The sequence below is a fragment of the Sus scrofa genome, chromosome 12, assembly GCF_054392235.1.
Source record: "Sus scrofa isolate SSC_HxYL_T2T_F1_AM1 chromosome 12, Sscrofa_HxYL_maternal_Yorkshire_Landrace_v2.0, whole genome shotgun sequence".
Classification (NCBI taxonomy): Eukaryota; Metazoa; Chordata; class Mammalia; order Artiodactyla; family Suidae; genus Sus; species Sus scrofa.
This window is the reverse complement of record NC_139394.1, coordinates 789,019-810,353: the sequence shown is the minus strand read 5'-3', so window position 1 is coordinate 810,353 and position 21,335 is coordinate 789,019. Positions and strand designations below refer to the sequence as shown.

The window sequence follows — 21,335 nt, the reverse complement described above, 5'->3', positions numbered from 1 at the left end:
GCGCCGCCGCCCCTGCTCCGGCCTCCGCCAACCCCGTTCGCCCTCTCCCCGCCGCGGATGGACTCGGATCTCCCGGGCCTAAATCCCCCTTCAGGGGCCTGAAGGAGCCGCCGCCATCGCGCTGTGACGTCACTTCCCCTAGCAACCCGGCGGGGCGGGGCCGCGGCTCCAAGCGACGGCCGGGGCGGGGCGATCGCGACCGCGGGGCGGGGCCTGGGGGCGGGCCTGCGCAGCCCTAGGGGTAGGGACCGCGTTCTCCCGATCCACTGACGCACCCGGCCAGGCACCTCCCCCCGCTCCTTGCCCCCTGCCTCTGGCAGCAGCCCAGGGCCCAGAGCCCCTCGCCTGGACCCCTTCCGCCGGCAGGATCTATGGGCTCGTGCAGGATTCCCTGCAGCTGTCTGGGAAGCCAGCGTTTCCTTGCTGCAGGCCTGGGACAGGCTCCCAGGCAGTGCCCTATGGGGGGGGGTAGGCACCTCCCTGCACCGGCACCTGCAGGGAGTAATATGCTCCCTCCACTAGGTGCTAGGTACGCTTTTTTGTTGGGTGCCAACAGCCTCAGTAGTGTCCCAGCTCACACGGACTCAAAGCTGACACCCAGCCTGTGCCTGACACACAGTGGAAAATATATAGACATATATAGAGAGAGATTTCATGGCCACACCAGCGGCATATGGAAGTTTCCCAGCAAGGGATTGAATCTAAATGGTAGCTGTGACCTACACGGCCATACCAGATCCTTTACGCCGCTGCAGCAGGCTGGGCATCCAACCAGCCACCTCCACAGCCACCGGAGCCCACTGCGGTGGGCTGCTTAACCCACACCGCCATTGCGAGAACTCCACAATGCGCCCATTCAGAGTGTGCGAGTCAATGGTTTTAGCACGTAGCAACCATCGTCACAGTCAACTTCACTTTTCCATCACCCCAAAGAGAAGCCTCCACCCCACAGTCATGCCCCAGGCCCACGCATGAACAAAGTGCTGTGCTCTGAGGTCGCAGGGCCTGGCTGCAGACCTTCGCATTTTCTCGTGTCCTGAAAGCACGCTCCTCCCTTCTCCCGTTCAGGCCCTTCGGGGAGGGAGCTTGGGGTGTGTGCATGTGTCTGTTGGGCCTGGTGGGGGCTGGGAGCTGCTGGGGTCCCCCCGCTGCTGCTGCTGTCACAGTGGCCTCGCACCTCCCGGCCACCGCTTCCATTCTCTTTCCTCCTCTGGCTTCTGGTAGTTTCTGCCACTGAGCTCCCGTGACCTCCCTCTGTGCCTCTTCAGCTAACTGGCTGGTCCTGGTCGGCCAGTTCTTTGTCTGCAGGGAGTCACAGGTCACTGGCAAGAGCCAAATGATGGGGCAGGGGTGGGGTCATTTGCATAAATTGTGACCACCGGATTCATAAATTTTTTAAAGTTATACTCCATTTGTAGTTATTATAAAATATTGGCTACGTTCTCTGTCTTGTACAGTATATCCTTACAGCTTATTTTGTAGATACCTGTTTATACCTCTTAATGGCGCCTATCTATCTTTCTTGCTTTCCGTGGCAGAGCTTCAGACAGCTGCAACGGTGCTGTGCTGCGTGCCCGCGTCTTGCTATTTCTGTGTCTTGACTCTGTAACCTAGACAGTGGAGAAGCCCGCAGGCACAGGGGAGGGGGCGCCCAGAAGGCGCCGTCAGATGGGCCCGCCCAGGGCAAGAGGATGGCTTTGTCCTCGTCCCTGGTGGGGCCACAGGTGCCCAGGCTCCTCTTCTGGCACATGTGACACGGGAGGGGACATGGGCCAGAGCCCAGGAGTCCGAGAGGAAGAGCTGCCAGAGGAGGCAGTGCGAACACCTGGCCCCCACACGCCACAGAGAAAACCAACAGAGATGTGCACACACACACACATACGCACACACACGCAAAGGAATCCTTGCAGCCGAACTAGAAAAATGTCAGCCAGTGACCGGAGGGAGAGGCCACCATTGATGAACACCTGGACGTGCAGGCAGAAGGACCACCTCACCACAGAGGGAAAGCGCCAGGATGCCAGGCACCAGGAGGAGATGCGAGGCTTGGACCTCGGCCGAGGGTAGAGACCCAGAGGGGGCAGGTGACAGGTGGTGAGTGTGACCAGGACTGTGGGACAGATGACCAAACACCTTCTGAGCCGAAGGGGGATCCCGGGCGTGGGAAGCCAGGACAGGCCCACCCAGGCCCAGCCCGATAAAACTCCTACACCCCATGGGGAAAGAAGAGGTTTTCAAAACTTTATTGAGAAAGCAGATGCTGACAAAGGAAAAAGAGGCAGGCTGGCCTCCGGCGCCTTGTGTGACTAGAAGCCTGCAGAGGCTGGGGGAGAGCACATTCTAGCAGCCTTGGCCGCTCCCAGGACGCAGGGGCCGGCGCAGACACCACCCGACTTGGATGCCCTGAGGCCAGCCAGGAAGGGGCCCAGAGAGGCCTCCTGGGAAACGAGAATGAGACAGAACCAGGCCTCCAGGCAGAGAGGTACAGGGACCACGGAGAAGTGCTCAGCCTCCTCTGCCGGCTCTCCCCCAGCGCTCGTATCCACACGTGTGCGACGGGTGCACGAGGCACAGCACGGCCTCGGGCGCACTCGTGAGTTCACATGTGCACACGCATCCTGCAGACAGACACGGGCACACACACATGGTTTGTGTGTCTGTGCTTGCGTGCGGCTGACACGGAGTGGAAGTAGGTAGTGACATCTCGCGGGGTCGGGGGAAGGAGGCTCTCAGTGAGGATTCTTGCTGTAGAAGGGGCTGCTGCCAGGCCATCCATCTGTGGCTAGCGCTGAAAAAGCGGAAGTTGGGGGTGGGGAGTCAACGATAGACTCCTTCTGAGGTCTCACGACAGGTGGGCAGGAGGGGAGGACACAGGAGTGAATCCTCCAGGGATTTCCTCTTGTCATTCGGGAGGGCGCGGAGGAGAGGGACCTGATGGGGAAAACAAGCTGGGGTCTTGTTTAGACGGCAGGAAAAGAGGCAGGAAAAGACCGGCTGCTTCTTGACCTCGGGGAGGGGAGGGCCCTCCGAGGACGAGGTCGAGGAGAGAAAGTGCTGCGGGGCTTCCAGGGCGTGGACCCCGGTGGGGAGAGGCCTGAATCGGGGGTGGGGGGAGCAGCTGCCTCTTCCTCCGAGCCGGCCCTGGTGGGTGTGACAGCTCCGGGAGGTTCCCGGTCCAGCCTCCCGCACGGTCCCCTCGCCCCTGTGCCTGCTCTGTGACCCTCACGGTCAGAGCTGGAGGAAGGCTGAGGAAAGCGGCCACACCTCAGAGGCCTGGGTGGGGCTCTCCCATGGGGCCTGTGTCCCCCACGACGTGCTCTCGACGTTCTCCTGGGCCCCGCGGGGAGGCCTGCTTCTCGCCCGGCAGGTGCCCACAGAGCAGTCCCCAGCCTGCATGTTCCGGGTGGCCACATTCGGTGGACCGTTTGGGGTACGGATGGTCTCCGTCAGGCCAGGCTGGCTAAGCTGTGTAACAAGGAGCCCCCAGACCTCGGGGACTGATGAGGCGCGTTTACGTCTTGCTGATACCCCACCTCCAGCCTCCATCGTGGCTGGGAGGGGACTCTGCTTGTCGGTCACTCGTCGGCCAGAGAAATGAAGCAGCCGGCCCCTCAGATGTTGAAGGAAGAAGAGGGGACCTGGAGGGGTTCTGTGGGCTGGCAGGGGTGGGCTCTGCACCCAGTTCACGTGGCCCCTCCATGGAAAGGCTCTCTGGGGCCCCTGAGCAAGCGGGAGGCCGTCCAAGGAGGGCCCTCGGCCTCCGGAGCTGGGAGGCTCCTCAGGGCTGGGTCCAGGCGTGTGCACAGGGAGGCTCCAGACGGTCACGCAGGCCTGAGAGCTGGCTGGGGGCTGCCCCCTCAAGACCTCAGCCCAGGCCTGGAAGGTGGGGCATGGGGAGGGCCTTCCCCCTCCTCCTCGCCCCCAGTGCTCCCCTGGCCCTTGTGCCCTTTCCAGGGGTATGGCTCTCAGGCCATCCTCCGCAGGGGACAGCCCAGGGGGAGGGCAGGGGGTTCGGCCCCCACAGATGGTCCCCCAGGAAGGGCTCACTCCTCACCACGGCCTGAGCCGAAGATGAGGCCCTGCTTCCTTCACGGGAGGCAAACACCCCTGACTGATGGAAGCCATTCTTGATCTTTAAAGGGCAACCGCCAGGCCCGTTGCCCCTGAAGGCCAGAGCCCAGCCGCAGGGGAAGCCCACCCCACCGCAGTATCCCACATCTGCCCTCCCACGGCCCCCGGGGGGAGGCCACGCTGGGGTGGCCCTGCGGCGGCCCCTCCCCCTCCCCTACTTGCAGCCCCGTCTTCTCCCCCAACAGCCTCGCTGGGAGCAGGACCCCAGCAGGGCCCCCTCCTTCCTCCTGAAAAAGCTGAGTCAGGCTGTGCACAGCAGCCTGCGCTTTGGGCCGGGCTCCTCCTCCGTGACCCAGGCTCCTGACCCGCCAGGCTGTGCACAGGGGCTCCTTTGCCCCACAGCCCACAGCCCAGCCGGCCCCCTCTGGAGCCCCCTGCTCAGATCCAGGGCAGTGGGGACCATGCCCACCCCCCCCACCCCTGCCCCCCACATCAATGGTCATCCCCACTTAATTTGCAGAATTAATTCACCAAGCGAGCTGCGGTGGGGGCAGTGGGCGGTGGCGAGCTTGCCCAGTCCACCCCCTGGGAAGGGACGCCGTTACCAACCGGACAAGGGCTGGGCCGTGCCCGGGCGGGCTCCTGGCTGGTGTGGGCAGGGGCCTGCGGTCTGAGGCTTCTGGCAGCTTCCATGGGGAGGTGACCTGCCCAGAGACCTGAAGGAGGAAGCGTGGCCTCGCCTGGGGATGGCAGCGGGGCCCGTGGGGGCCTCCCAGGGGTGAGAGGCTGCTTGTGCTCATGCCCAGCCGCTGGCTGAGGAAAAGGCCAGGAAGCACTGCGGTCACCCCGGGCCCTGGCCAGACAAGCACCCGCGGGCTCGGGTGGAGCAGCCTTCCAGGCTCTGGGCGGCTGGGATCCGACGCTGGGAGTCCCGGGCCTCCAAGCTGGGGGCGGTGGGGCCGCTCACAACGGCGGCCAGGTCTTCGGTCTCCGTGTGACCAGGCCCGGCTCAGGAGCAGCCCATCCTCAGGCCAGCCCGCAGTGGGCAGAGGCTCTGCGGGTCCTCAGCACTCACACACAGGGCAGTCAGAGGGGCAGCAGCATCTCAGCAAGGCAACCCTGACCTTTGAACCCAAGCTCCCCACCCCTCTCTGCGGCTCCCTGATTACTTTCCAGCCTCAGGGAGCTGATTTCCCGCCTGAATGCCTGGCTCAGGTGGGCCGTAAAGAACAGGTGCCTCCTGGAGGTGTCACCCACAGACACAGAGGGCCCCGGGCCCTGTTCCTGGACAGGAGGCAGGTCCCTGCAGCCTCGTCCGGAGTCCCGCCCTGGTCCACATGAGCCGCAGGATCTCTGGCGGTGACCCCTCCAGCGGGAGGCCTTTCTCCCAGCTGTCCCCTCTCACCTCTGGCCTCGCCACCCTCTGTCATCTCTTGCAGGCAGGGTCCAGACGTGCTCCTGCCGGCCCTGGTAGCAGGCTACACACTGTCCAGGGGCCAGGAACAGCGGCCTGTGGGTAGGCAGTGAAGCCCTCACAACGGGGGCACCTGTGCTTCTGATCTGGCCAGAAGGAAGTTGGGGTGCCCCTTCCCTGATGGGCTGTGGCTGCCGGCCTGTCCCTGGCCTCAGGTGGTGTCCTCTCTCGTAGTCACTCTGTGTGCCCAGGGCCAGGTCAGCTGGGGGCGCTCAGACCACTGTCTGCCCATCTCCGCATCTGCAGCTGTGCTGTGCAACTGGGCGGTGAGTTACTGGGCTGAGATGCTACCCCAGGTGCCACCCGATGAGCTGGCAGCCACAGGCACTTCCGTGACACCCCTTCCCCTGAGGCCTCACTGGTCTGCCCACCCCAGGTAGGTTGGAGCCCGTCACACACGTGGAGGGTCCTACGGAACAGTCCCTGACAAGGTGGGGGCCGGGGCCTCTGACAACACAGGTCCAGCAGTCTGCTCCAGCCAAGATACCCCCAATCGCAGCCTGCAAAGGGTGTCTGGTCGAGTGACCCGGCCCTGGCCAGCCCTGACCTTGTTCCCCGGGAGGCCTCCAGGAGCAGAGGGTTCCGGAGTCAAATCAAGGCTAGACTCGGAATGCTCTCCGGCGGGGCTCCTGCCGGGGAGTGGGGTGGGGGCTGGGGGCAGGGTCGTGCCCCGAGAGGGGCGCACAGTTGTCCCGAAGGTTGAAATAATCGTGGTGCCGGGGTCATGGGGGCAGCTGACTCCAGACTAGCTCTGCTCCAACTGAGCATGGGTCCCAGAAATGCAGTTTAATTCAGAGCAAATCCAAAGACACGAGGAGAAGATACAAAAGAAATTGAAAAGGGCAGAGGTCAAGGTTGGCGTGAGGGAGAGCAGGAAGAGGGCAGAGGGACAAAACCCAAAGCTGGTCATTGCAAGAAGAACCACAGGAAAGCCCTCCAGCAGAAAGGCAGGAAGAGAGACAAGCAAGCAGAAGAGCCAGAGAGCACGAGCTGCAGCACAACCTGAGTTTCCAAATAATAGAACGTGGGGCGTTCCCATCGTGGCTCGGCAGAAACGAATCTGGCTAGCATCCATGAGGACACAGGTTCGATCCCTGGCCTCATGTAGGGGACTAAGGATCCAGTGTTGTCATGAGCTGTGGTGTAGGTCGCAGACACGGCTCCCTGGTGGCCTAGTGGTTAAGGGTCTGGTGCTGTCACTGCTGTGGGGCACGTGCCATCCCTGGCCCAGGAACTTCCCCCATGCCATGGGTGCAGCCAAAAACAATAATAAAATTTTTAAAATAAAAAAAAATAATAGAATTAGGAAACTGTACACACTAACAAAGTTGAAAACCGAAATGAGGTAGATAAATTCCCAAAAATATATAAAGTGGGAAAAAGAAGAGCAGAATGAAGCAAAAAGCAGGAATAGATTAAAAAGTGGTTGCCAGGGCCGTCCCCTCCCCCAGCCTGGAGCCAAAGCTGCTTTTATGAGAGTCCCACCCTGATTCCAGGGACCAGTTAATTCCTGCCTTGGACAGAATGTTCCAGAAAGTGGAAGAGAGTGGGATGTGTCCAGCTCACTCTGGCTCCTAACCAGACAAATGAGAAGAGAAGATGAGAAGCCCGTTTCACTCAGGAACTTGGATGCAAAAGATCTGAGATAAAACGCTAGGTCGGGCCCCCGTGGTAAGTGAGAAACAGGCCTCAAGGTCTGGATTTAACATCAAACACCTCGCGTAGTTCATCCTCACAGCAGAGGGAGAAAGGTGCTGCGAAGCATAGGAACGGAAGAGCATTTGACACTTGCCTGGAAGAAAGCAGGTCTAGTCTATTTGTTACTGATTTTTATTTATTTACTTCGGTCTTTTTAGGGCTGCACCTGTGGCATACAAAGGTTCCCAGGCTAGGGGTCCAATTGGAGCTGTTGCTGCCGGCCTACACCAGAGCCACAGCAACGCCGGATCCGAGCCCTGTTTGCAACCTACACCACAGCTCACGGCAACGCCGGATCCTTAACCCACTGAGCGAGGCCAGGGATCGAACCTGCGTCCTCATGGATACCAGTCAGATTTGTTTCGCTGAGCCTCAACGGGAACATCAGTTTTGGGTTTTTTGTTTTTTTTTTTTTAAACTTCTTTGCAGAACAGATACTGACTCACAGACTTTGAAAAACTTATAGTTTCCAAAGGAGACAGTGTGGGGGGTGGGGGGTGGGGGGTGGAAATCCTATAAAACTGGATTGTGATGATCTTTGTACAACTATAAATGTAATAACCTCACTGAGTAATAAACAAAGAAAATGGCTCTAAAGAAAAAAGATATTTGCTGTAGGCTCCCGATTGTTACCATAACAAGGAAGATCTCCCCCATTACCCCTAGCTGGCTCATATTGTACTGATAATTAGTATTCACTTAATATTTAAGTCAAACCATCCTCTGAGGTGAAAAAACATACACGCAAACAAAACACACAAAACCCATCGGAAGGGCTGCCTATGGGGTCAGGGAATGAGAGCAGGAAATGAATCAGTAAAATACAAACAGACGAAACAAGAAAGGGCCTCGCACTACAAAGCACGATCATATTCCACAACCTGAGACGTGTGATGAACTCGACTCTCAGAGAAAGAGGGAGCTGTGAAACTGGAAGGCTAGCCCCAAAGCCACAGAGCCCGCCTGCTTCTGGCTAGGCTGGTGAGGCCTCCCAGCCTGTTTACTCCGCTAAGAGGGCAGGGAGGGGAGGCACCAGCCCCGGTTCCCTCCCGCAGGGCCTCCAGGTGAAAGGAAGGGTTACTGAGCCATTGCGTAGTGAAACTGGGAAATGGTTAAAAGACAACATTGAAATGTGACCTAGGAAACTCGCTGTGAACTATCACATGTAAATGTATTCTTTGGCTGCACACCAGCATGCTTAAGTTCCCAGGGCCAGGTTTCAAACCCATGCTGCAGCAGTGACCTGAGCCACAGCGGTGACAACACCCGTTCTTTAGCTGCTAGGCCACTGGGAACTTCTGAACTATTTTTAAATATAGAGAAAACTAGACAATAGGGAAAGAGAGTCACCCCTCGTCAGGTGAGGATGCTTGAACACTCTTAGCAAATGAAAATACAAGACATCCAATCAAACTTCTACTTCAAATGAACCCGGAATAATTTTTTAGTATGCGCCACAGAGTTAAGGCTACTGGGACTGAAAGTATATTAGTGCTTTGCCTAGAATGGGCGGGGGGACTGGACCCAGAATGGCTGCTGATGGGTACAGGGCTTCTTTCTGAGGTGATGAAAATGGAAATTCGATAGAGGGGTTTGGTTGCACAACTTTGAATATACTGACAACCACTGAAACACCCCCCCCTTTTTTTTTAACTTTTTAGGGCTGTTTCCGTGGCATATGCAGGTTCCCAGGCTAGGGGTCGAATGGGAGCTACAGCCACCGGCCTACACCAGAGCCATAGCAACGCCAGATCCAAACCGCATCTGCAACCTACACCACAGCTCACGGCAACGCGGGATCCTTAACCCACTGATCGAGGCCAGGGATCGAACCTGCAACCTCATGGTTCCTAGTTGGATTCGTTTCCATTGCACCATGACGGGAACTCCTGAACCACACAGCTTAAATAAGCGAATTTTATAGTAGGTGCGTTGCATTTTTTTTTTTTTAAACAAGTGGCACATGGAAGTCCCCCAGCCAGGGGTCAAGCCACAGCCACTGTAGAAGCAACGCCGAGTAGTTATGCTGCGAGCCGCACGGGAAGTCCGGTGCGTTGTATTTCAATTAAAGACCCGGCATTTATTCCGCAGCCCCCTGTGCTCCCTCCTGGGGCTTATTCTTGCCACGTCGTAGCGGCCATAGAGTGGTGGGCCAGCGGGGGAGGCTTGCAGGGACTGGCGAGCCAGGACCCCAGAAACACACGTGACTATGCGCCCCAGGCCGACCACCGCAACGACCCCTGACCTCGCGGGCTTATTCGGGACTTATCCCAAGTCACCCTCTGGGAGATGCAGCAAGGGGCCTCGTGGTCCAAGTGGGCGCCCCTAGCGTCTCGAAAGCTCTCTGCGGTCGCCAGCGCCCCCTCCAACCGCCCACGAGAAGCAAACTCACAGCCGCAAACGCCAGCACGCCAAGCTGCGGATAAGGGGGCCAGCTCCACCTTAAATAGACCTCCTTGGGCTATGATTGGCTACTTAGGATCATGTGCCCATCTCGGGCCCAGTCGGCCTCTGTGATTGGCCAGACTGGGTCATGTGCGGAGTAGCCGCGGCTAAGGGAGCTGGGAGGGTCAGCCGGGCTGGGTTCCCTGCTGATCGCCGAGGCTGCGTCCGGCTGGCCAGCTCAGAACGCTGGAAGCCTATCCTCCCGGGCCCCTGGCCCTGGGCAAAGCGCTCGTCCAGGGTGGAACACCCAAAGACCAGACCCCCGCCTCACCCCCACCCTGCCCTTCAGGGCTTTGTTCAACGGATAATGCAACTCAGCAAAGTGGAAGTAATTTTCCAGTAAACTCCACCGAAACTTTGCCATTGACATCTGTCAGTCCGTCTTTTTTTTAGGCCTGTAAATGTGTTATAAACTCTTACAATACATAACAGCATACGGACATAGGGAGGTACCTTTTAAAGCTGGAAAATGCTAAACACCTTGGGTATGGGAGGAGAAGCACAGCGATAGACGCCAATTACTGGAAATGCTCTGATGTTGCTGCTGGAGGTTGATTTGCAGGTGCTCATTATATTATTACACCACTATGGTAAAAACATACTTTTTTATAAAAAACTTAATATTATTATGTTGCAAGTATAAGCACACTCCCCCCGAATACTTCAGCACCCATACCCTTAGCATGTAGCATTTGTTCACAGATTTTTAATGTTAAATTCACAGTGAAGTTGGTAAATCCTAGTCATACATTTGCTGAGCTTTAGCAAATACAACCACTGAGTGAGCCCAGACGCTGTCCAGGCAAAGAGAACAAGCCCACCACCCGGAAAGTTTCCCCCTGCCCTTCCCATTCCATGTCCACCCCAGCCGACCAGAGGCATTCACTGTTGTGATTTTTTTCCACTGTGGTCTTGGATATTCTAGGAGTCGCATACATGATGCACCAAGAACATAGTTTTGTGTAAGGCTTCTTCGCTCAGGGTAATGTTTTTGAAAACCATCCGTGTTTGGTGCATCAGCAGTTGGTCATTTCTGTAGCCGAGGTCGGCTCCACTGTGTTCCTCTACCTTGTGACGGACTCTTGGGCTGGTTCCAGGTTTGGCCTATTGCGAATAAAGCTGCTGCTAACCTTCTTTTGGACGTCTTTGTGTGGACATATGTTTTTATTTCTCTGGCCAGATATCCAGGACCAGGTCAAAGGATAGGAGTGTTTTGTGTCACTAGAAGCCAACACATCGTCCACCACGACTTTCAGTTTGCACACCACGAACAGCGAACAAGGGCTCCACGTTCCCTACATGCTCATCGGCACTTTGTATTTTTTTTGGCCACAGCACACAGCGACTTGCTGTCCAGGACCAGGGACTGAACCTAGCCTGCAGTGGTGAAGGAGCCAAATCCTAACTACTTGACCCCAGCACTTAAAAAATTAGCAGTCATTCTACTAAAGACGCAAGTGGTATGTCACTGTGGCTTTCAATTGCCTTGTCTTGATGACTAGGTACTTTGTTCTTCTTTTGAGAAGAACAAGTTTTTGGTGGATTCAAAATACCCGTCCCCGTGTTTAAACCCTTGTTTCAGACAGCGGAAGTGCGTCTGGTCTGTGGGCCCACCTAAACTTGTGTGTTGCAGGTGGTGTTGCTGAGGAGGACCTGCTGGCCTCTGGCAGTTCTGGGCGGGCACTCCTCACAGTGCCAGCTTCAGTCACGCTGCAGGGAGGGTATGTGATAATAAAAGAGGAAGGAGGTTAGTGTACATTTTGTTTAACTTTCCATCATGTAGGCAACTCAAAATGTCAATCTGAAAAAGCGCACATTCCACCTTCTGCCTGTGATCACCTTAGCTTTTACTTCCGGATGCTTTGGCCTCGTGTCCTTTAGTTACGGACGGCTCCCAATTTACTTTCTTGGGCTGGTTGGTTCTCCTCCTCAGGGTGAAGAGGTCATACACCCTAAACATGGATTTGATTTCATAAAAGACAGTTGTATTCATGTTGGAGCTTTGGCTGGCCCTTTCTCCAACGTGGTCAAAAGAGCAAAAGTGAGATACTATGGAATTTTCCAATTTTGACTTTTTACTGTGGAGCAGTGGGAGTTCTTTGCATAGTCTGGAGACCAGTCCGTGTCAGATACTAGGTTTGCAAATATCCTCTCCAGTCCTAGTGGCTTGCTGCTTGTCTTAGTGTCTTTTCATGAACAGACATTTTATTTATTCATTTCTTTTCTTTTTAGGGCTGCACCTGCGGCACATGGAAGTTCCCGGGCTAGGGGTCGAGTTGGAGCTACAGTTGCAGGGCCTACGGCACAGCAACGAAGGATCTGAGCTGGGTCTGCAATCTATACCACAGCTCACCAGCCATGCTGGATCCCCCACCCACTGAGCGAGACCAGGGATGGAACCCGCATCCTCATGGATACTAGCCAGATTAGTTTCTGCTGCTGGGCCAAAACAGGGACTCCTTGTTTTATTGTATTTAAATTTTTAGGGCCACAGGTGTGGCATATGGCAGTTCCCAGGCTAGGGGTTGAATTGGAGCTGCAGCCACCAGCCTACACCACAGCCACAGCCACACTGGATCCCTAACCCACTGAGTGAGGCCAGGGATTGAACCCACATCCTCATGGATACTAGCCAGGTCATTTCCGCTGAGCCACAACAGGAACACCCAGGAACAGACATTTTAAATTTCAGTGACCTCTAATTTCTCTATTTATTCTCTTAGGGTTACTGCCAAGAAGCCTTAACCTGCTCCTAAATCAAGCAGATTTTTCCCCGTTTTCCTTGAAAACTTTACTCCTTTAGCTTTCACCTTTAAATCTAGAAATTAATTTTTAGACACGACATGACGCAGGATCTCTTTTTGCGATGTGGATGTCTGCGTTTAATCGCATCATTTGTTGCAAGGACTTGAGGGCAAACAGGCACGGATGTGTGCGGAGTTAACAGGCGCCTCCTCCGGAGAAAGCAGCCTGGCCGCGGACCCTCCTGGGGTTGGGAGCGGGCCTGCCTGGCATGGTGTCCCTTCACCCGAGGGCTGCCTCCTGGGCTCTGGTCCGTTGACGCCTGCGCTGCGGCCCGGGGTCCTGAACCTCCGCATTCAGACCAAGACACTGAGGGCGTCCGGGCAGAAGTCTCCTCCCCGGCGCACGCGCTCCCTGGGTCACCATCCACTTGGGGCCGCACGGACAAACCCCGGCGGGAGTGTCTGGCCTGGTCGGCAGCCGGCTTCCGGGCCCCCGTGATCCTCAGTGGATCCTGTCCTCCCGCCAGCTTCCGCCGCCCCAAGTCCCCAGCGGTCGCAGATGCCGCGCCTTCTCCACCCGCCCCGCCCCTGCCGCGCCTGCGCCCTGAGCCCCGCCCCCCCCGGCCTCCCCGCCCCCCGCCCGGCCTCCCCCACACCCCCCGCCCCCGGGCGGCGTCCCCGCGCACCCCCGCGGCACTCACGGGCTCGTCTTTCCTTCCCGAGCTGCGCCGAGCTGCGCCGGTGGCCTTTGGGGGTCCGGGTCCGGCCTGGGTCAGACGCCTCTCCAGCGCTCTGACTCCGGTGAGGCTTTAATTCGTACAGGTCTTCGAAGTGCACGGGGTACCCACGGTTACGCTGTTTCTAAATAGAATAAAGCGCTTCCTGACTTGCACTTAGAGTGGGCCCACCAGCGCGTCTTAGTTTTCCTGTAGCTTTGCTAGTTCATCATCCTAAGGTTGCTGACAAGCCCAGCTCGGCGCCCCTGGCCTGACACTGGGTCCTGACACCGGGTCGTGGGGAGGGGAGGTGGGACGTGCGGCGGCGTTTACTGCCGGCGCCAAGTAAGGAGTCCGGGCAGCTAGTGCCCAGAAAGCCAGAACTCCCGGTGCCTTTCAGGAAAGCGTCGGTTGGCTTGTTTGTTTTGGCCGAGCCTGCGGGCATGTGGAAGTTCCGAAGCCAGGGAGCCAGCCCGAGCCTCTGCAGTGGCGATGCAGGACCATGAACCCGGGTGCTGCAAGAACCCGTCTAAGGGCAGAGGGCACAGAGGGTGCGGGATCAGCTCCTGCACGACTCTCTGGTTGATGGTGAGACAACAGGGCGGGGTCACGTGGGGGGGGTCACAGCATCTGTGTTTAGGCTCCAAGAGGCCGGGCCACGTGCTCCTAAGCAAGTAATTAACATCTTCCATTTGGTGGCGGGTTTTCACGTGTGTAGAACAACTCAGGAACATGCAGCAGGTACCCTAGGGAGGCGCACAGGCCCTGGGGGAGGGACTGTCCCCTGCCCCCTAGGTCCTGCTCAGTAAAGGAATGACTCGTCATTGCTCTCCACACTTCCCTCTCGGCCCACGGTGACTAACCACTGTGAAAGGGAAGGCAGTTTTCCCAAGGGGCTTCGGGGGGACGGTCCTCTTTCCCAAGACACCTCTCTGGGGGCAGTTTGCTCTACTGAGCGCAGTGGAGGCTCCGGGAACCTCTTATTTGCTGCGGGAGAGGCAAAGAGAAGCACATCGGAAGATGAAAAGGGAGCAGCCCTGGCCCTGGCGGTGGAGGGAGAAGCGGCCCCCAGGCGGCCAGATCGCAGCATTTTGTCACCATCTCCCATCTGAAAGGACCCAGGACAGGATTCTTCCATCTTCAGCGAAGTCTGTGCTTTAAAACTGATAGGATGGAGTAGGATAGTTACACAGGCAGTTGCAGAAGTCCCAGGAGGGAAACCTAGGGGACTTTGGGAGACCCTGTAAGTTAATAATCACTCAACAAAGCCATCAGAACATTGGGGGGTGAAGCAGGCTTGCTTCGCTGTAAACCATAACTGCAAGCACGAGACATGCTGACACACAGGCTGAGGGCATTCAGTGAAAGATGAAAGCAGGCCTGCGTTCCAGTTCAGCAAGACAGGATCCCCAGGACCCAGCACAGGAGTCGGAGGGAAAGATGACCTTGCACGTGGGAGCCTCACGAGACGGAACTTGAGATGATGATTCAACATATGTTAGCGGCTGTGACCACCTTTCTGCTGATTTGAAAAAGCACCAGGACAGTCCCAGGTTGACCTCATGGGATCAGAGACTCTCTCACCCAGTCTGAAGAGGGGCTAGGGACCTCCACGTAAAGCCGGACCTTCCCTTGAAGGACGAGGAAGAAGGGGGTCTCTCCCCCTCCCCGCTTTCCCTGGGTTATAAAACTGGTGCCACCGGATCCCCGGGCAGAGCCTCCTTGCCTGCCCGCTTGCATCTCTCACAAGCATCTTATCTTAATAAATCTATTTCTCGCCTATCACTTTGTCTCTTGCTGAGTTCCTTCTGCGCTGAGACACAAAGAACCTGAACTCCCGTAAATCAAGGCACCAGGTGAGCGATTCTAATTTAAAAACGGTAGGTTCAGGGCGTTCTCGTTGTGGCTCAGTGGTTAACAAATCCAACTAAGAACCATGAGGTTGCGGGTTCGATCCCTGGCCTTCCTCAGTGGGTTAAGGATCCAGCGTTGCCGTGAGCTGTGGTGTAGGTGGCAGACGCAGCTCGGATCCCATGTGGCTGTGGCTCTGGCGTAGGCCGGCGGCTACGGCTCTGATTGGACCCCTGGCCTGGGAACCTCCACATGCCACGGGAGCGGCCCAAGAAATGGCAAAAAGACAAAAAGCAAAAACAAAAACGGTAGGTTCATGTCCCAATCTGGCTTCTGGCTGGGTTCCAGTCAGAGGTGTTGTCTGTTTCAGAAACACTCGAGGGAGGTCCCGTGGGGGCTCAGCGGTGACCAACCCGACATATGTCCATGAGGACGGGGGACGGATCCCTGGTCTCGCTCGGTGGGTGAAGGACCCGGTGCTTGCCATGGGCTGGGGTGTAGGTCGCAGACCTGCCTCAGATCCCAAGTGGCTGTGGCTGTAGCTGTGGCTTAGCCGGCTCCGATTCAACTCCTAGCCTGGGCACTTCCATATGCCGCAGTTACGGCCTTGAAGAGACTGAAAAAAAAAGCCCAAAAACTTGATAAAAGTACAAAGATGTTTTCTATGTTTAAGTTTTTGTTAAAAAAAAAATTTTTTTTGTCTTTTTCTAGGGCCGCACCGGCAGCATATGAAGGTTCCCAGGCTAGGGGTCTAAACGGAGCTGTAGCCGCCGGCCTACACCACAGCCACAGCGACGCGGGATCCGAGTCGTGTCTGCAACCTACACCACAGGTCACGGCAACGCTGGGTCCTTAACCCACTAAGTGAGGCTAGGGATCAAACCCGCAGCCTCATGGTTCCTCGTCGGATTCGTTAACCACTGAGCCTCGACGGGAACTCCAAGTTTTTATTAAAAATTTTGATAACATTTCATTGTCATTTTATTGTTACCTTTGCAGATGATTTGGAACTGAATTAAAACACAAAGTACCAAGGGGGGCATTCTCTGTTTCCTGGCATCCTGGTGTGAGGACGGTGCTGGGCGGGGGTGCCTGGCCTGGGTCCCTTCCCTCTGAGACCTGGGGGTGGGGGGAGGGGACGAGCGAGTGGTGAGAAAGGGGGAGGAGGTGTTGGTCTGGAAAAGCTGGGAGGGGGTGGGGCTGGGGGCACCCTGGAGGGGCCCAGGTGGGTGGTGGAGGGTGGCAGGGAGGAATGCACCGTAGGTGTCCATTAGGCGTTGGGGGCAGGCTCGCCGGACCCAGACGCTTCCAGAGCCTGCGTGCGCTGGGCCGTGGGCTTCTGCCTCGAGAGAGCTTCTCTTCCTTTGTCTCGGACGTGTTCTGGGTCATTGTCCCATGACGCGTATTTCGACCGTGGACGAGCGGGCCAGCGCACCGGAAGTCTGTGCCTGGAGTGATGACGTGGCCCAGGGAGAGGAGCCGTGGGAACACTCGGCCCCTCTGACTCCAAACCCAGAGCCACAGCCTCGGGACCTGTCTTTCTTCTTTCTTTTGTCTTTTCTTTTTTCCTGCTGCACTGTGGCACACAGAAGATCGCAGGGCAGGGATTGAACCTATGCCACAGCAGTGACAATGCCAGATCCTTAACCCACAGAGCCACCAGGGAACTCCAGGGGTCACCCTTCTTGAATGTCTGCTCCCCACTGTGCCCCAAGCCTCCTCCCAGCAGGGCCCCCCAGGGACGGCTGGGAGGTCCAGCCAGAGCAGCGGACCCTAGAAGCCCCTTTGAGGCCCAGGCAGGGGGGCTTCTCAAAGTGGCTCTGCCCGCTGTGCCCCCAGCCGTGCCCCCCAGGCCTTTGTCCAGGGCGGGGGAGCAGTGGGCAGGCTGATCCGGGCGCAGGAGTGAAGGCTGCGGAGCAGGAGCTGTCTTCGAGGCCATGTGAGTGTGTGTGTCAGTCTCCCAAGCCCACCAACGTGGCAAAAACAGATTTGAGTCCGTAACTGCCAGCAGGAAAGAGCTGAGCTCCTTTCCAGATTTGTGCAGAGATGAGGAGGTTGGAGGAGACGGCTTGGGGGGGTCAGGCACGTGGAAAATTGCACGGGTGGGGAGCCAGCTTGGTCCACGTGAAGGCCCCGTGTGCTTGCGTACTGGTGCTTGTCAGACCTAGGCTCTGCTGCCCCACAGGCTGGGCGACCAGGCCCCATCCATGGGCCAGAACCCCCCTCAATGGCCAGAAGGGGAGGAGCGGTGAGGCCTGAGGATCTGGAGCCCTGGAGGGGGTCCCAACCACCCCAGCCCTTCAGGGCGGTCGTTAAAGTTCCCAGATCCTGGACCCCCAAACCATTGTGAAGCGGTAGGGGTGCCCACTTCTCAGGGACACCCTGACAGCCTGGTGACACCCTCTCACCATTCCATGCCCCTCAGTCAGCCCACCGCAGAAGCCACCTTGAGGCTGGGGGCTGCAACTCTTGTCCAAGGCCACCTCCGGACCTCCGTCTCCCGTCTGTCGGCAAGGGGCTGGACTCCCATGAACCCGGCACTCAGTCCCTTCCAGGCCTGGCATGTCCATCCGGGAACTGTGGCTGGGTCCGCTCCCTGCCCTGTCCCAGTCCTGCCACCAGAGGGCAGGCAGCTCCGTGCTCCACAGCGCTCGAGGGCGGCAGCTGCGGCCTGGAGGACGGGTTCGGTTAGGGCTCTACAGCATCCGCAGGGGCTGGGGGACCCCGCTCAGGACCAGCTCGGTCACCCTGCTGTGCCAGGCTGGGCACAGGCTCATCACCTGTGGGCAGTGAGGGCCCTTGGAGGCAGCCAGGGGCTGGCGAGGGTGGGGGTGTGTGCAGGCTGAGCTCTGACACGGCCGCTCCCCAGGGCTTCTTCCCTTGTTTGGACCCTTCCTCTGGCTCCAGAAGAAGGGGGTGGAGAGGCAAGGGGTTCTGGGGGCCATGGTGGGTAGCGGCTGAGGTGATTGATGGAGGGTAGGGGTCAGGACTGGACCTCCCCGCCACAGGTGCCCAGAACCCACTGGGTGGGGCCATCGGGGTTGTGCCCATGTCAGGGAGCAGAAGCAGTGGCATCTTGAGAGCAGATCTGCGCTCAGAGCAAGCTCTCCAAGTGAAGAGGGAGGAGGTGACGCAGGCCTTCCGGTCTGCGTGTGGGGCAGCAGGGACCCAGGTGAGAACTGGGGGAGCGGAGCCCTGGCTGGAGCCGAGAGGGGTCCAGGCAGGGGTCCAGCATGTGTGGGCTTGGCCTGGGCCATACAATGTCCAGGGACTGGATGAGAGAGGCAGCCCCACCCCTAAGTGGCTTGGATACCAGCAAGATGTGACCGGCCGTGTCACAAGGGCCACCTGCCCAAGCTCGGTGACCAGGACCGGGTGTCCCTTCTGACGAGGCCCAAGCCAGGAGCGCCAGTGGCTCCCAAGGCTCTGTGGCTGGAGGGCCGTAGGAGCCCCGATTCCTGGGGCTGACCACCATTTTCTGGCCCTGTGGTCTGGCAAGTGACAGCCCCTTGGCAGGGGGACATTGGAGCCCAAGGAGAGGGAGAGTGGTCGAGGGGACATCCCAGCCTCTGCCTGGTCCCCCAGGGGACCCTCACCTCCGGCGAGTGAAGGCTGAAGCCTCGAGCCCAGGTGGAGAGAGACCCACGCGGCCAGGTGGACGGGGGTAAGAAGGCAGAGAGAGGACCCTGCAGCCAAAGTGGTGGCTTTCTGGACGTGCTGAGTGTAGACTGGACCCCTCGCATGGACCAGATGGGGGGGGCGGTCCTGGGGGGAGGCTGCAGCGGGGCCCCCCGGGGCTGGGGCTGGCCTGGGCCAGTGGGCTTTCACAGAGGGCACCCAGGAGAGGCAGGATGTGGCCTCCTTGCCCACCTATGAGAAGCAGGAAGCGCGGCCGCTGTGGTGCGAACCCGTGGGCCTGGCTGGGTGAACTGGCCTGCAGAGCTGTGGGTCCAGGCTGGCTCCCCATGAGCGGTGCCCCCCCACTGTGGGGTCCTCACGGGGTCGCCTACAAGGCGCCGTCTCCACCTGCCTCTGGGGGCTCTCCTCATATCCCGGGGAGGCCTGGAGCTTGTGACCCAGGGGACAGGTACCCACAGACTCCACTCAGCTGCAGCCTGGGACGCCCCTCCAAGATCCCCAGGCCCTGGGTGCCACGTCTCTCCAGGTGCTCTGGTCAACAGCAGCCTCCCCTCCAGTGGCCGGCAGTGGGCACAGTGATGACGTGTAGCGCCCAGGACGGGGTCCTCCAGGCTTCTGGAATCTTCGTCCGTGGTCTCTAGGCAGGTTTTGCTGGGACTCAGGAAGCCCCTAGACAGTGCTGAGCTGTGAGGAAGGGCCCTTTGCTGCAGGGCCTTGGGGCTGGGGGCCCTGAGGCCTGCTGTTGTGTGTCGCTGGCTTCTAGGACCCCACGTTCCAACTGTCAAATGGGGACACCCCCCACCGCAGGTCTTACAGTGAAGCAGAGCCCCCTCCCCAACCCCGGGGCAGCTCGTCTGAATGAGGGGCAGGGGTTGTGATGCCACTTCTGAAATGCAGCCACGGCACTTCCGGGGGCTTTGGAGTCTTTCCTGAAGGGAGCCCGCCTTCCTTCTTGGGCGGCCCATCGGGGTGGGGGCCAAGGCGGGGTTGGGTCAGTGGGTGGGGGGCTGCGGATGCATTACGTGATGCCGGAAGCCCAGGACTCCAGCCTGAGTGGCGGATGCTGGGGGTCTGCGGGACGGCGGGAGCTCCAGGCCAAGGCATCACCGGAGCAGGCAGCCCCCTGCCCAAGGCCGGCCATCCCCCGAGAGACCGGGTGCTCAGGAGGTCCTGGACACCTTCTACCAGATGGCAAGGAGGTCAGAGTGCAAAGCCAGGGCCTGGGGGGCAGAGGGATGTGGGGGCCCGGGACCCGGAGGGGAGGAGGGCGAAAGCGCCTCCAGGAGCCCGGACAGGTGGGGCGGGCTGGGCCCAGTGCCCGGGGTTGAGGGGCAGACTGTGGCCGCACTGGTGGCCAGGTGGGGGCAGGGCGGTGTGCACAGGAGTCCCTGGCCCTTCGGGGCTGTGGGTTTTCGTTTGCAAAGGTGGTGATGGTGCCCGGGCAGGGGTAGGGGTGGGGTCGAGGTGTGAAAGGCAGATGCCAGGGTATGGGGGCCACTTGTGCTACTGCCCCTGGGGGTGGGGGGGCTGCAGGACTGAGCTGGGCTGGGGGCACAGGTGTGGCCGGCAAGGGGGTGAGAATTTGAGGGGCCCTGCAGGCCTCACCTCTCCTTCCTGCGTGCAGCTGGGGGCCCGGGCACAGGAGCCGCAGGCTCTGTGGTGAGGCTGCCAGGCGCTGTGGGCAGATTGACGTTTCTGTGGCTGCTCATCTCTGCCTGTGAGCGAGGGGTTCCTGGGGTTGCCCCTCCTCCTCCCCAGGCCCTCGGACCTGAGTCCTCCCCAGGGCAGCGAGGGCAGCAGGCAGACTTAGCTCCAGCCCTGCCCCTCGGCCTGGTGTCTGGCTGAAGTCCCCCTGCCCCCCAGGACATGGCCTTGACCTCTTATGCCCACAGGCCCCCATCTGCAACCCCTCCACTCAGTCCCCGCCGGTCCGCCAAGGCGTCCAGAGCTGACCTGCCACCGTCCTCAGCCTCTATCTGCTCTGTGCACTGCAGTCCTGGGGGCCGATTCATGGCTGGCCGCCGTCCAGCCAGAAGAACCGTAACGCCCTCAGTCAGGCCACCCGGCTCCGGGCCCTCCCAGAGTGAGTGTGTGACCTGCTGGTCCCCTCGCCTGTGTCCCCTGCCCCCTCTGCACTCCTGCTGGCTCCAAGATCAATGACGCTTCTGCTGTCGATCTGGGGAGGGATAGTGCACTGGGGTGAACGGGACCCCGAAATTCATGTCCACCTGGGGCCTCTGACTGGGGCCTGATTTGGCGGTGGGTCTTTGCAGCTGTCATCGAGTTACCAGGAGACCCGGGTGGCCCGAAACCCGGTGTGGCTGGTGTCCTTAGAGGCAGAGAGAACTTTGGGCCCAGAAGACCATGTGTTGACTGGGGATGAGGGCAGGAGCCCTCGCTGGCACCGCTGGGAGCTGGGAGCAGCCTGGAGCAGACCCTCCCTCAGAACCTCCGGGAGGAACCAACCCTGCCTTGGTTTTGAACTTCTGGCCCCCAGCATCGTGAGAAAATCAGTTTCTGTTCTAAGCCAACCGAGCTGTCGTAGCCCGCAGTCCGCTAGGGGCGCTGTGGGCACCTGCACAGGCCTGTCCTCACATCCCAGCTCCCAGGGGCTCTCCGGCCCCCGACAGGAAGGTGGGGGTCGGGGCGGGCGGAGCGGGTGCCCTGCGATGCCGGCGGAGGTGTGCGGAGCGTGAC

At 59.0% G+C, this 21,335-nt stretch overlaps 1 protein-coding gene across 3 annotated transcripts in view; it reads right to left on the bottom strand.

The window, feature by feature from the left end:
• Window positions 1–3,922: 3,922 nt before the first annotated feature.
• Window positions 3,923–21,335, bottom strand: part of SECTM1 (secreted and transmembrane 1) — a 34,426-nt gene continuing 17,013 nt past the window's right edge. For all 3 annotated transcript variants that reach the window (XR_014820559.1, XM_084983356.1, XM_084983358.1), the window contains exon 7: window positions 3,923–3,939. The gene's annotated coding sequence lies outside the window, so the exon portion shown is untranslated. The remainder of the gene's footprint in view (window positions 3,940–21,335) is intronic.